Source organism: Perognathus longimembris, chromosome 20 (assembly GCF_023159225.1).
Source record: "Perognathus longimembris pacificus isolate PPM17 chromosome 20, ASM2315922v1, whole genome shotgun sequence".
NCBI lineage: Eukaryota > Metazoa > Chordata > Mammalia > Rodentia > Heteromyidae > Perognathus > Perognathus longimembris.
In genome coordinates this window covers 31,132,099-31,146,209 of record NC_063180.1, presented here as the reverse complement: position 1 = coordinate 31,146,209, position 14,111 = coordinate 31,132,099, and positions in this window count along the sequence as shown.

Sequence of the window (14,111 nt, the reverse complement as noted above, 5' to 3'; positions counted from 1 at the left end):
AGTGTGTCCCTTTACTATTTTCTCAATTCTCTCGCTTAAAATACGGGTAGAGGGGCTGGAGGCATAGTTCAGGTTGTAGACACAGGTGATAGAGCACCAGCCTGGGAGTGAAAGAGTCAGACCCTCAGTTCAAACCCTGGTCCTAGAAAAACAAAACAAATACACTGGTAAGCTAGGCACTAGTGGCTCGTGCCTATAACGCTAGCTGCTCAAGAGGCTAAGATCTAAGGATTGCAGTTCAAAGCCAGACAGGACAGGAATGTCCATGAGATTCTTCATCTCCAATGAACCACCAGGAATGTGAAGTGGTGCTGCAGCTCAAAGCAGTAGAGCATAATAAGCCTTGGAAGAAAAAGAACTCAGGGACAAAAAGAGCTGAGGGTCCGTGTGCAGACCCTGAGTTCAAGCCCCACTACCAAAACACAACCCACTGGGAGATACTGGGAAGGTGTTGGCATTTGACTTTCACACTGGCCTGGAAATATGGTCATATGAAGCTTCTAGACCTCAGTCTTCACATCTGTACAGCAAAGGAGCCAAAGGTTGTGGGGGGGGTGCGCGCATGCGTACGTGCCAGTACTAGGGCATTCATTTTCTGGAGTGTCTATACACAAAGAGTGATATTTGGCACTGAGAGCTAGGGAAACAGGGTCTCTGGGCCTAGCTGGGGTCCTCCAGGGAGGGTAGGACTGCAGAGGTCCCCGTAGCAGCTGCCTGGACATGCACACAGCAGAACAGTGACTCAGCCCTTGCTCCCGGCTGGAAGAATGGCCACGCCATTATTAGAAATGGGAAACCTGCAGAAGGAGCGGGCCATGGGGGAGAGCTATTTATGGGCATCTCCCCATTGACTTCCTGCCAGCAGACTGGCTCCTGTCCCCCACTCGATTTGCCCTGCCACTTTTCCTAACACCTTCCCGCAAAAGCAGAGTCCTCTACATCCACCCCACAGCCCCAACACCTGCAGTGGCTCCCACTGAGTGGTACAGTAAAACCGGGATTGTGTATGCCATCCACACCCTGTTTTTCATCACCATCCTCTTGTACTTTCCTTCCTTCCTTCTTTCCTTCCTTCCTTCCTTCCTTCCTTTCTGCCCTGGGGCTTGAACTTACTCCCTGCACCTAGCCACACCCTACATCTCCACTTTCTGATGAACTGGGATCTGAGTCTCAATTCTGGATTTATTTTGTTTTTCTGAGTGTGTTTTCCAGGCTTGAACCCAGGGTCTGGGTGCTGTCCAGATTTGTATTTCCTGGTTATAGGCAAGGGATACAACCTTAATCGTAACACTTGGGACGCTAAGGCTGGAGGAACAAGTTTGAGGCCAGCCTGGGCTACAGAGTGAGTTCAAGGTCAGTCTTGAACCTTGTACATATGCAATCCTATCTCAAATATTGTTTAATTTAAAGCACACATCGTGTGTGTGTGTGTGTGTGTGTGTGTGTGTGTGTGTGTGTGTGTGTGTGTGTGTGTGGTCAATACTAGAACTTAAACTCAAGGCCTGGGCACTGTCCCTAATCTTTTGTTTTTGTTTTTGTCATCCTTGGGCTTGAACTCCGGAACGCTGGGCTTGGGCCCTGTCCCTGAGCTCTTTTGCTCAAGGCTAGCACTCTATCACTTAAGCCACAGCACCACTTGCAGTTTTCTGGTGGTTAAGTGGAGATAAGAGTCTCACTGAGCTAGCTTTGAACCTTGATCCTCAGATCTCAGCCTTCAGTGTAGTCAGGATTATAGGTGTGAGCCACCAATGCCCGGCTTTGTTCCTAAGCTTTTGGGCTCAGGGCTACTACTTGAGCCACACCTCCACTTCTGGCTTTGGGGTGGTTAATTGGAGATCAGAGTCTCACTGACTTTCCTGACTGGGTTGGCTTTGAACCTCAATCCTCAGATCTCAGCCTCTAGCGCCTAGCCACACATCTAAATTTAAAAACCAATGGACCCGGGCTGGGGATATAGCCTAGTGGCAAGAGTGCCTGCCTCGGATACACGAGGCCCTAGGTTCGATTCCCCAGCACCACATATACAGAAAACGGCCAGAAGCGGCGCTGTGGCTCAAGTGGCAGAGTGCTAGCCTTGAGCGGGAAGAAGCCAGGGACAGTGCTCAGGCCCTGAGTCCAAGGCCCAGGACTGGCCAAAAAAAAAAAAAAAAAATGGACCCAGCCCCTTAAGTTCAGTCCAGCTGCCCAAGCCCTTTAAATGAAGGCTTCCTTTAAGTGAAGGCTTTTTCCTCTGGCTTTTGGGAAGGGTTAAAACCCAGGGGGAGAGGAAGTGAGGTCAGAGGAGAAGGACACCCACAGATTGGCTGGAATGAGCCCAGGGTCTCCACAAGGGGACACAGGATAAAGATCAGAGCAAAGTGACTTGACCCTCAGGAGTCTTCTCACACGGGTGGAAGTGTGGTTGGGAGGGCCTGACTCTCCCAGGAATGCTGGGGCCTTGCTGCCTTTCCCACTGGCCAACTGCCCAGAACCCACGGAAAGTTGATGTCTTTGCCAGAGTCAGGACAGAGGCATCAAACTGCATTTCTAGTGCTGTCATTTCTTTTCACCACACAAACGCACTCATGCATGCACACACACACACACAGCGAAAGCGAGAGAGTGAGAGAGAGAGAGAATATCTTTTAAAACCATGTTTAGGCCAGGCTCCGGTAGCTCATCACTGAAATGCTAGCAACTCAGGAGGCTGAGATCTGAGGATCACACCTTGAAGCCAGGACAATCCTAGAGATTCTTTGTTTTGTTTTTTTTTAAATTGCCAGTCTTAGGGCTTGAACTGAGGTCCTGGGCACTGTCCCTGCACTTCTTTTGTTCAAGGCTAGCACTTTGCCACTTGAGCCACAGCGCCACTTCTGGCTTTTTCTGGGTACTGAGGAATCGAACCTAGGGCTTCATGCATTCCAGGCAAGCACTCTACCACTGAGCCACATTCCCAGCCCAGTCCTAGAGTTTCTTATTCCCCAATGAACAACCAAAAGATAGAAGTAAGCTATACCTCAAGTGGTAGAATGCCAGTATTTAAAAAATATTTTTTATTTTATATTTATTTATTTGTTTGTTTGTTTATTTATTTATTTATTTTGCCAGTCCTGGGCATTGGACTCAGGGCCTGAGCACTGTCCCTAGCTTCTTTTTGCTCAAGGCTAGCACTCTGCCACTTGAGCCACAGCGCCACTTCTGGGCATTTTCTATATATGTGGTGCTGGGGAATATGTGGTGCTCAGGGCTTCATGTATGCAAGGCAAGCACTCTTGCCACTAGGCCATATCCCCAGCCCTAAAAAAAAAAAATATTGTTATTATAAAAGTGATTAGAGGGGCTGGGGATATGGCCTAGTGGCAAGAGTGCTTGCCTCATATACATGAAGCCCTGGGTTCGATTCCCCAGCACCACATATATAGAAACCGGCCAGAAGTGGCGCTGTGGCTCAAGTGGCAGAGTGCTAGCCTTGAGCAAAAAAAGAAGCCAGGGACAGTGCTCAGGCCCAAGCCCCAGGACTGGCAAAAAAAATAAAAAGTGATTAGAGAGGGGTTACAATTACATAAGTTAGGTCATGAGTGCATTTCTTTTTGTACAATGTTACCCTTTCCCTTGCTTTCTCCCAGTTTTTCCCTCCCATTCCACCCACAAGTGGTATAGTTCATTTTCTCTCTCTCTCTCTCTTTTCTTTCCTTCCTTCCTTCCTTCCTCTCTCTCTCTCTCTTTCTTTCTTTATTTTTTCTTTTTTTTTTGGCCAGTCGTGGGCCTTGGACTCAGGGCCTGAGCACTGTCCCTGGCTTCTTCCCGCTCAAGGCTAGCACTCTGCCACTTGAGCCACAGCGCCGCTTCTGGCCGTTTTCTGTATATGTGGTGCTGGGGAATCGAACCTAGGGCCTCGTGTATCCGAGGCAGGCACTCTTGCCACTAGGCTATATCCCCAGCCCTCTTTCTTTTTTCTTTGTTGTTGGTAGTGGTCATGGGGCTTGAACTCAGGGCCTGAGTGCTGTCCCTGAGCTCTTTTGCTCAAGGCTAGTGCTCTACCACTTTGCACCACAGCTCCATTTCAGGTTTTTAAATGGTTGATTGGAGTTTCTCAGGGACTTTTCTGCCTGGGCTGATTTTTAACTGACATCCTCAGATTTTAGCCTCCTAAGTAGCTGGGATTACAGGCATGAGCCACTAGCACCTGGCTGTATAGTTCCTTTTTAACATAGTGTCCAGTGAATACCATTGCTACATTTGTTCACTCTTATTCCCTCCATTTCTGTGCTTAGAATGCCAGTCTAAAGGGGAAAAGCTAAAGGACAGAAACCAGGACCTGAGTTCAAGCCCAGGTGCCATCATATACACACAAAAACAAAACAGATTTGAGAAAATCGGGCCTTGTAACTTGGTGGGAGAGCCTTTGACTTTGGTTTGGACTCTGTCCTGAGAGTTTGGACTTAAGCCCTAGCACCAGAAAAGGAGCAGAGTGGATTTAAACGTAACCACAATTGAAAAGCTCTTTGATACTATTTTGGTTCCCACATTGTAACTATGAAAACGATCTCTTACACATTTTGTTACCAAAAAAAAATCCTGTTGGAATGACTTCTTTTTTTTTTTGGCATGTGGTAGTGGCTTGTGTGTAATTCCAGCACAGCAGCAGTAGGAACACAGCTCCACTTCTGGAAATAAGAGTCTCACAGACTTTCATACCCTGGCTGGTTGATTTCATGCCTCAATCCTGAGATCTCAGCCTTCTGAGTTGCCCCTGGCAAAACTGGCAACTTTTTGTGGTCAGCCAGGCACATCTCATTTAACAACCAAAAGAGAAGATTAGGAATAGGCTATGCAGGTCCTAACGTTTTTTGAACAGTGGTTTCATTTCTTGTCATTTTAATGATTAGTAGTTTTTTCCAGCCTTCTTTCCTGGTTTCATCTCCACTCCTGAATGTTCTTTGTTTTTTTTATGTATTCTTATGACTTCCTGACACCTTGCCCTAGCCATTTTGACTCAGTTTTGTTCCTGAGTTATTTCACTTAGCACAATGTCCTCAAGGTTCATTCAACAAATACCTCTTTTTTCTTAAAAAAAAAAAATTGCCTATTTTGGGGCTGGGGATATGGCCTAGTGGCAAGAGCGCTTGCCTCGTATACATGAAGCCCTGGGTTCGATTCCCCAGCACCACATATACAGAAAATGGACAGAAGTGGCGCTGTGGCTCAAGTGGCAGAGTGCTAGCCTTGAGCAAAAAAGAAGCCAGGGACAGTGCTCAGGCCCTGAGTCCAAGGCCCAGGACTGGCAAAAACAAAAACAACAACAACAAAAAATTGCCTATTTCAAGCCCAGCACCAGGAGCCCACGCCTGTAATCCTAGCTACTTAGGAGGCTGAGATCTGAGGACTGAGGTTCAAGAGCAGCCTGGGCAGGAAAGTCCAAGAATGAGATTCTTCTCTCCAATTAACCACTAACAAGAGATGCTTGTACCTCAGCATGTGGAACAGCTGGACCATCTTGTAACACCTCACGGTTCTGTGCCTAACCGCTGGCTTTCAAAGTTCCTGGTATCTAACTATTGTCTCTCCTGAGCCCCAGCTGCTCCAAACCCCAGCAGGCCTTCTTTTGGGGGGACAGACCCCCCCCCAGGCTACTGCAGGGGTGACCTTTTTCCTCCCTGGCTCCAGGCTGTCCTGCATTCTGATCCACCTGCATCCACACCCATAGAGGCAGACTGTCCTGGAATGTGCAATGTGCTGGGCGTGTTTGTGGCTCATTGTGGCCAGCTGCTGGCCAGTCCACCCTGTCAGGTGTTCCCAAGGTCAAGGGGAGCAAGGCCAGAGAGCCTGATGGCCAGGTTGGGGGTGGGGGGAGGGAAGGGATGCCCCTGCTCTGGGCCTCAGTGAGGAATGACCTTGGTCCTCAGATCCCACCCCTCTGCTGCCCTCAAGAGTTTAAAGTCCTTGATCCAGTCCAGGGCCAGTGGCTTCACCCTGTAATCCTAGCTCCTCAGGCTAAGGTCTGAGGATCATGTTTGGAAACCAGCCTGGACAGAGAAGTCCATAAGATCTTATGAACAATTACTCAGCCAGGAGCCAGAAGTGGATGGAGCTGTGGCTCAAGTGGTAGAGTGCCAGCTTTGAGTAGAAAAATTAAGCAAAAGCCCGAGGCCCTAAGTTCAAGCCCCCATTACTGGCACTGTGTGTTATGTGTACGTGTGTGTGTACGCATGTGTGAGGTATGTGTATATTGAGTGGCATGTGTATATGTGTGGTATGTATATACGTGTGTATTGTGTGCGGTGTGTGGTATGTATGTGTGTGTGTGCGTGGTATGTATGGGGGTGGCATGTGGGGGGAGGGGTTTGTTGCCCACACTGACCCCTTTCCTCAGAAACGTATTTGCCTTTGATCATTCGGACCTGAGGTCTAGGAGGAGGCAGGTGGATGTCCTCTCACTGGGTCAGTGGTGGGCACAGGTGCTACGGGATGGCTCTGTGATCGGCTGGTCAGGTCTGTCTGGGCAAGGCCAGGCCCCGGAGAGGCAGGTGGGAGAAGTCTGTGTGCTCTGGGGACAGGAGTCCAGGGAGGCAGGGGACAGTGCCCTGGAGGCCCCGCAGGATGTGTGGTGGTATCCAGCCTAGCTGAGTGGAGCAGCAGCTGCCCATGGACAAGGTTGGTGTGGGAACTGTGGGTGGAGCCCTGTGTGGACTCGGGTGGGAGGTCTGCTGGCAGGCAGGCCTGTGCCTGGCGCGGGGGCACCCCTCTTAGTCAGCACCACTGGGGCTGTACCACACAGCACAGCCTGTATGTGTGTGGCCCGTACTGTGTGGTGGGCAGTACCACGTCACACGAGCCATACCACACAGCGCGGGCTGTACCACGCGGCTGCACAAGTACAGACGCCCGAGCTCTGGCAGGGCCCGAGGCTGACACATGCAGGTTGGGGGAGCAAGGAAATCGTTCCTAAGAAGCAACACAGGACCCTGGAAAAAGTCCGGGAGAGTGTGGGGGCTTCAAAAGTACCCAAAAAGGCCACCGGGGAGAAGATCAAAAAGATGCCAAGAGAATCCTGCAAGAGAAACTAATCGTGGAGCTGGCAGTTTTGTGTGAGAGCACCTGTGATTTCTACCACTCGGGAGGCTGAGATCTGAAGACTGCAGTTCAAAACCAGCCTCAGCAGACGCATCCAAGGAACTCTGGTCTCCAACTCACTGCCAGAAAGCTGGAAGTAGAGCTGGGAGCCACGGGCGCATGCCTGTTGTCCTACTCAGGAGGCTGAGACTTGAGGATTGTGGTTTGAAGCCAGCCTGGACATAAAATTCTGTGAGACTCTTATCTCTAATGAACTACTCAGAAAAAGCCAGAAGTAGCCAGAAGTAGCACTTGGGCACAAAATGGTAACCTGCTATCCTTGAGCACAGTGAGGCTTGGGGACAGTACCAAGGCCTTGAGTTCAAGTCCCAGGACTGGCAAAATAAATAAACAGCTAGAAGTGGAAGTGTGGCTCATGTGGTAGAGCACCACCTTCAAGGGAAAAAGCCAAATGAGAGCTCAAGGCCCTGAGTTCAAGTCTCAAAACTAGTGCGCAGGGGCTGGGGATATGGCCTAGTGGCAAGAGAGCTTGCCTCATATACATAAGGCCCTGGGTTCAATTCCCCAGCACCACATATACAGAAAACGGCCAGAAGTGGTGCTATGGCTCAAGTGGCAGAGTGCTAGCCTTGAACAAAAGGAAGCCAGGGACAGTGCTCAGGCCCTGAGTCCAAGGCCCAGGACTGGAAAAAAAACAAAAACTAGTGCACATGCACAGACATACAAACACACATACATACATATACATACCAATCAAAACAAAAAATGGATCTGATGATATATATATATATATATATATATATTTTTTTTTTAACCACATTAGGAAAAAAAGTCAGAGCCAGATGCCGGTGGCTCAAGCCTGTCATCCTAGCTGCTCAGGAGGCTGAGATCTGAGGATCATGGTTCAAAGCCAGCCTGGGCAGGAAAGTCCATGAGACTCTTATCTCCAATGAACCACCAGAAAACCAGAAGTGGCGCTGTGGCTCAAGTGGTAGAGTGCTAGCCTTGAGCTGAAGAGCTCAGGGACAGCGCCCAGCCCAGAGTTCAAGCCCCATGACTGTTTAAAAAAAAAAAAAAAAGTCCTATAGTGTCCTTGACACTGAATTTGTCACAGGACCCCCCCAGGCTCTGGCTCTGCAGCCCTTCATTTCTCTAGCATCCCCCACTGCCCTTCTACTGTTGGGGTTTCACACACACACACACACACACACACACACACACACACAGCTGTTTAACCAGTGTTTAACCAGCTCTCTCCTATCCCCTTCCTTGGCAAAGTGACTAATGAAGATATTTTCCTAAACAGAGCCTGTTCTCACTTCTGAGTGCATGGGGACCGCCATCTGGAGCCTGCATCGGTCCCTGGAGAAATCGATTCAGGGGAGATACCAGCTGAGGCCCCTCTGCCGCTCCGTGCCGCCCTCCTCCCCGGCCGCCAGTGAAGGGACCTGAGGCTGGCCTCGGCAGTGCCCTGCGGCGGCCTGCCGACAGCCCTCGGAGCATCCCAGAGCAAGCCTCAGAGCCAGCCGGGCTGCTGGCACTGGTGGCTCATGCCTGTCCTCCCTGCTAGTCAGGAGGCTGAGACCTGAGGATCAAGGTTTGAAGCCAACCTGGGGAAGGAAAGTCTCTGTGTGAGACTCTCTCCAATTGAACCCCTAAAAAGCTGGAAGCAGAGCTTTGGCTCAAGTGCTACAGCACCAGCCTTGAGTGGAAAAAACTGAGAAGCGGCTGTGGGCCCAGCGTGAAGTGTGTTTGGCCTATCTTTTTATTTCTCATCAGCTTCAGCTCAGAAGGAGCCACTTGCGAGGCCACTGGCCATGGGGATTTCTCTCCAGCAGATATATTAGGCAAAACCAGGCCAGCTTCCCCCAGTAGTGCCACTGAGGTGCCTGGGTAGCCACCCTGGCCTCCTCCTCCCACTTCCCACCCACCATTCCATCTGTGCCCAGTTTTTTGTTTGTTTTGTCGGTCCTGGGGCTTGAACTCTGGGCCTAGGTGCTATCCCTGAGCTCTTCAGCTCAAGGCTAGTGCTCTACCACTTGAGCCATAGCACCATTTCCAGTTTTCTGATGGTTCATTGCAGGTAAGAGTCTCATGGACTTTCTTGCCCAGGCTGTCTTTGAACCGTGATCCCCAGATCTCAGCCTCTTGAGCAGCTGGAATGATAGGCAGAAGCCACCAGTGCCAGGTTATTGGTGCCCAGTCTTACCTCTTCCCTGGCAGTCTTTGCACTGAACTTTGGCCAAAACTGTTCCATAAATGTCTTCTCTTTATTCATCTATTTATTTTGAGACAATAACTCATCAGGTGGCAGAAGCTGGCCTTGAACTTGTGGTCCTCCTGCCTCGTCCACTGGAATGCTGGGATTACAGGAGTAGGCTACCATACTCAGCCACTTTTTCCCATTTTTAACCAGAGCAGAGGCTTGAATTAGGTCTGTGAACGTTTGTGTGTGCTTGCTCTCTCCTGAATTCTAAGGGGTGTGAAACCCACAGGAAGATCTGGAACTGACGCCACCAAGTAGAATGTTCTAGTATCTGTTCTTTTCAAGACATTTCTGGCAAAGAACCCCTGCTCCCTACTCCTCCCTTCCCCCACATGCTCCATCAGGTGGAGGCCTTTCTGTCCTAATGATGTGCTGTTAACTTAATCTCTGAGCACAGTCAGATGGGTGTAGCATGAGTTAGGACATCAGCACATGAATTTATTTTATTTCTTTTTTTGCCAGTCCTGGGCCTTGAACTCAGGGCCTGGGCACTGTCCCTGTCTTCGTCTTGCACAAGACTAGCAATCTACCAGTTGAGCCACAGCACCAATTCTGGCTTTTTCTATGTACGTGGTGCTGAGCAATCAAACCCAGGGCTTCATGTATATGAGGCAAACACTCTACCACTAGGCCATATTCCCAGCCCCAAGAGTCAGAAATTTTTACTGTGGCTTTAGAAACACCAAAACACCTTTTCCCACATATTCACACTGAGATTCCAACTTGCCGTCCCCACCCCCCTTATGCCCCCAGTAATTTTTTTAGTGCTGAGATGGAACCCAGGGCCTTACATATGCCGGGCAAGCATTCTACCATCAAGCTGCAACCCTGATAGGCAGGGACTCTACCACTTGAGCCATGCTTCCATCCCAGCTTTTTACTGGGCATTTTAGAGTTGGAACCACGGGGACTTTTGCTCTTGGGCTGTCTCTGAGCTTCAATCCTCTGGATTTCAGCCTCTGGGTAGCTAGGATTACAGGTTATCTTTTTCCTTCTTTAAATGTGGTTCTTGGGATAAAGCCAGAGCCTCTTGTACTCTTCCAGGGATATACATCTCAGCTTCAATGATTTGTGCTCTGTTCTCAGTTTTTGTAGCTCTAGTGTCTTCACAAGTCAAAGCAAAACAGAAATTCTGTCTCTGGGAAGGTCAACCTGCGGTGCCACTTGTGGCCACCAGGAGGTGCACTCTCCTCACTCCTGGGCTAAGGGCCCAAGGTGGCAGGGCAGGTCCAGCGGTGCCAGGTCTCAGCCTCGCAGGGCTAGGAAAGGGGCCCCTGAGACCAAGACTGGGGTCTCCACAGGTCCCCCCTCCCCAGGCTTCACCTATTCCTGCAAGTCTGTCAGCAGAGAGGGTGCACATCTGGGGCGCAGAGGCTCTGTTGGTCAGGCTGGGGCAGAGGTGACGTTTAAATTACAGACTGGGCAGGAGTGCTATGCTGGCAGCTTGGCCCAGGAGCCAGCGGGGCGGGTGGTGTCTGGGGCATGACCCGGGCTGTGGTGAAGATTAGGGTGCTGGGTGGGGCCTGGCTGGGAAGGCTGAGAGACCAAGGGTGTGACCCCCACACACACACACACAACAAGAGAGATAGGTTGCTTGGGGCGGCCTACTGTGGCTCCTAGCCTGGGTGGCTGGGCACTGTGGGGTGGGTCAGGGTGAAGCCCACACGTGTTCCTCCCGTCCTCTCTGGTCTGGTCTCAGTCTTCCTGAATGTTACTTCTCTAAAGGTAGCTCTTCCCAGCCCAGCCAAGCGACCTGCTTTCTCCACTGACAGGCCTGCCTGCCTGCCTCCCCCTTCTTCCTCCCTCCGTCCTCTTCCCAACCTCAGCTCATCCAAGTAGACAGCACTTGCCTGGGGCCCGCTGTACAGGCCCCGTGGAGATGGCGGACATTTCCCTCTCTCCTGGTCTCTACAGTCCCCTGGTCTCCGTAAGCTGTTGCTTTTGCCAGCTTGTTTTGTGCCAGTCCTGGGTCTTGAACTCAAGGCCTGGGTGCTCTCCCTCAGCGTTTTACACTCAAGGCTGGTCCACTTGAGCCACACACATCTCCACTCCCAGCTTTTTTTTTTTTTTTTGGCCAGTCCTGGGCCTTGGACTCAGGGCCTGAGCACTGTCCCTGGCTTCCTTTTTGCTCAAGGTTAGCACGCTGCCACTTGAGCCACAGCACCATTTCTGGCCGTTTTCTGTATATGTGGTGCTGGGGAATCGAACCCAGGGCCTCATGTATACGAGGCAAGCTCTCTTGCCACTAGGCCATATCCCCAGCCCCAGCACTCCCAGCTTTTTAGCGGTGAGCTGGAGATAAGAGCCTCGTGGATTCTTCTGTCCTGGCTGACTTTGAACTTCAGTCCTCAGATCTTAGCCTCCTGAGCGGCTAGGATGACAGGCGTGAGCCTTCAGCACCCCCAGTTGGTCTCCATTATTTTATTCATGCCTCTCCCTTGGTGGGAAGTTCTCCCTGCCCCTCTCTGCCCAGCCAGATTTGACCATCGTCCGTCCTTAGTGGCCTCCTCAGGCCTCGATGGCCTGCCGCGGCTCCCCGGGTGTGAAAGCCCAAGGTGGGGCTGGTGACGCCCGCTGGCCCGGCAGGTCCTGCCAGCATGTGGTGTCTGCTCTGTCTTCACAGCCCAGGCTGCCAGGACTTTCACTTGGCACAACACCCGCCGTGACTTCTCTCCTACTGCACGGCGTCCATGGTTGGGTTAGGCAAGGACGGAGAGAAAGGTATTGCCCCATTCAGCCATACCATGGGCGGATGGGAGGAGGACTGGGCCAGGAGCATTGTGTACGGACACCGCCTTCGCCGCCTCTCCCTGGGTACGGACCCTGAGCTCTTTTCACTCAAAGCTGGTGCTCTACCACCGGAGCCACAGCTCTGCTTCTAGCTTTTGGGTGGCTCATTAGAGATAAGAGTCTCATGGGCTTTCTTGTCTAGGGCTGGCACATGAATAGGCCCAGGGGCTTTGGTTTGGTTTATTTGGTTGAAATCTCCGTTGTGTCTTCCCAGTGCAGGACCACCACTGTCCCATGGGTGGTCGCGTCTGCAATGCCCTGTCTCTCCTCAGGGTGGAGCTAGAGAGCCCTAGCCACCCACCCAGCCAGGAGAGACCCTCACCCAGCCAGGGGCCCACCCAGCTGTCACTCCCAGATTCCTCCTGAGGAAAACATCTGAGCCCAGCAGTGTGAGTAATGCTAGGTTTCTCTTCTTTTCTTTTGCCTCTAGTGGGAAATCACCAGGTCTGGCTTTTCTATTTGGATCCCTTTGTTCTTGGTCAAAGCAGCCTTGTAAAATGACACCCTTTTCACAGGTCTCTGGCCTGTGGAACAAGCACTTCAGGCTCCCCCTGGCCCTTACAGGGAATATTAATTAAGGTTATTGGTCTGCTGAGGAAACTGAGGCTTAGTGTTGGTGATATGTTTGAGGTCCCAAGCTGTGGGAAGAGGGGGGCGGGATGTGGGACACGTGTCAAGTCATTCCGTAAGTGTGATCTGGGTGATTTTACACAGAAACCTGGGCTCTTCCAGCTACTTGGGAGGCCGATATCTCAGAATCATGATTCAAAGCCAGCCCAGGCAATTAAGTCTGTGAGACTCTTATCTCAATTAGTCAGAAAACAAGCTGGAAAGGAACCAGGTGCCAGTGGCTCATGCCTATAATCCTAGCTAGCTACTCAGGAGGCTGGGATCTGAAAATCAAAGCTCAAATTTAGGGGCTGGGAATGTGGCTTAGTGGTAGAGCGCTTGCCTAGTGTGCATGAAGCCCTGGGTTTCATTCCTCAGCACCACATAAACAGAAAAGGCTGGAAGTGGCGCTGTGGCTCAAGTGGTAGCCTTGAGCAAAAAAGAAGCTCAGAGACAGTGCCCAGGCCCTGAGTTCAAGCCCAGGCTTGGCAAAAGAAGAGGGAGGAGGAGGAGGAGGAGGAGAAGGAGGAGGAGGAGGAGGAGGAGGAGGAGGAGGAGGAGGAGGAGGAGGAGGAGGAGGAGGAGGAGGAGGAGGAGGAGGAGGAGGAGAAGGAAAAGGAGGAAGAAACAAGGCTGAGCCACCACCCCCCACACACACACCCCATTTCAGTGGTCTAAGGTCAGTGGTGAGAGCCAGATGAAATTCCAATGCCAAGGTCATAGAGGCTGGTGGCTGGGACTTGGGTGTTGTCACACCACTCTCCTGCATGACCCTGGAGAAGTCACCTTGCTTCCCTGTGCCTCTCTTCCCCAATCTGAAGAATGAGAAGATGGCAAGGGTTAAGTGAAATGACCCAGATGGCCATAGTAAGAGGCACCACCTGTGCCGTTGTTGTGGTTGTAATGAAATCAGGAGACCTCCCCCAGGTCACCTGCCTCTTGGGTCACGGGGGACCCAGGTCCCGTGGGAGCAGCAGCTCCTGGGCCAGTGCAGGTGTCTGGGAAAGTTTGTAACTGGATTAAAGAGAGCAGAGGCCCCAGGTGCTCGCTCGCTTGCTCGGTGCTTTGGCTGGCTGGGGGCCAGTTTCCTGCTGGGGCAGGTTGCTCCTGGTAGGGCTGGCTCCGTGGTGCTGTCCCCTTTTCCCTGTCCCTGGGCTGCCAGCTGGAGGCTGAGGCTGGGCCCAGGGAGGGGGAGGCGCCGTGGTCACAACCCAGCCCGGGCAATGCACTTCCTCTCTGGAACTCTGCTGGGGTCAGGGTAGCCAAAGCAGGAAGCCCTGGGGCGCTGGGGGTGGCTTTCTAGGGCTGGAACTTTCCTTCCAAGCTCACTCAAGGACACTGGCCTTGGTGGGAAGAGACGGAGGCTGGAGCCTGAGGTCTAGGGGTTGAATGC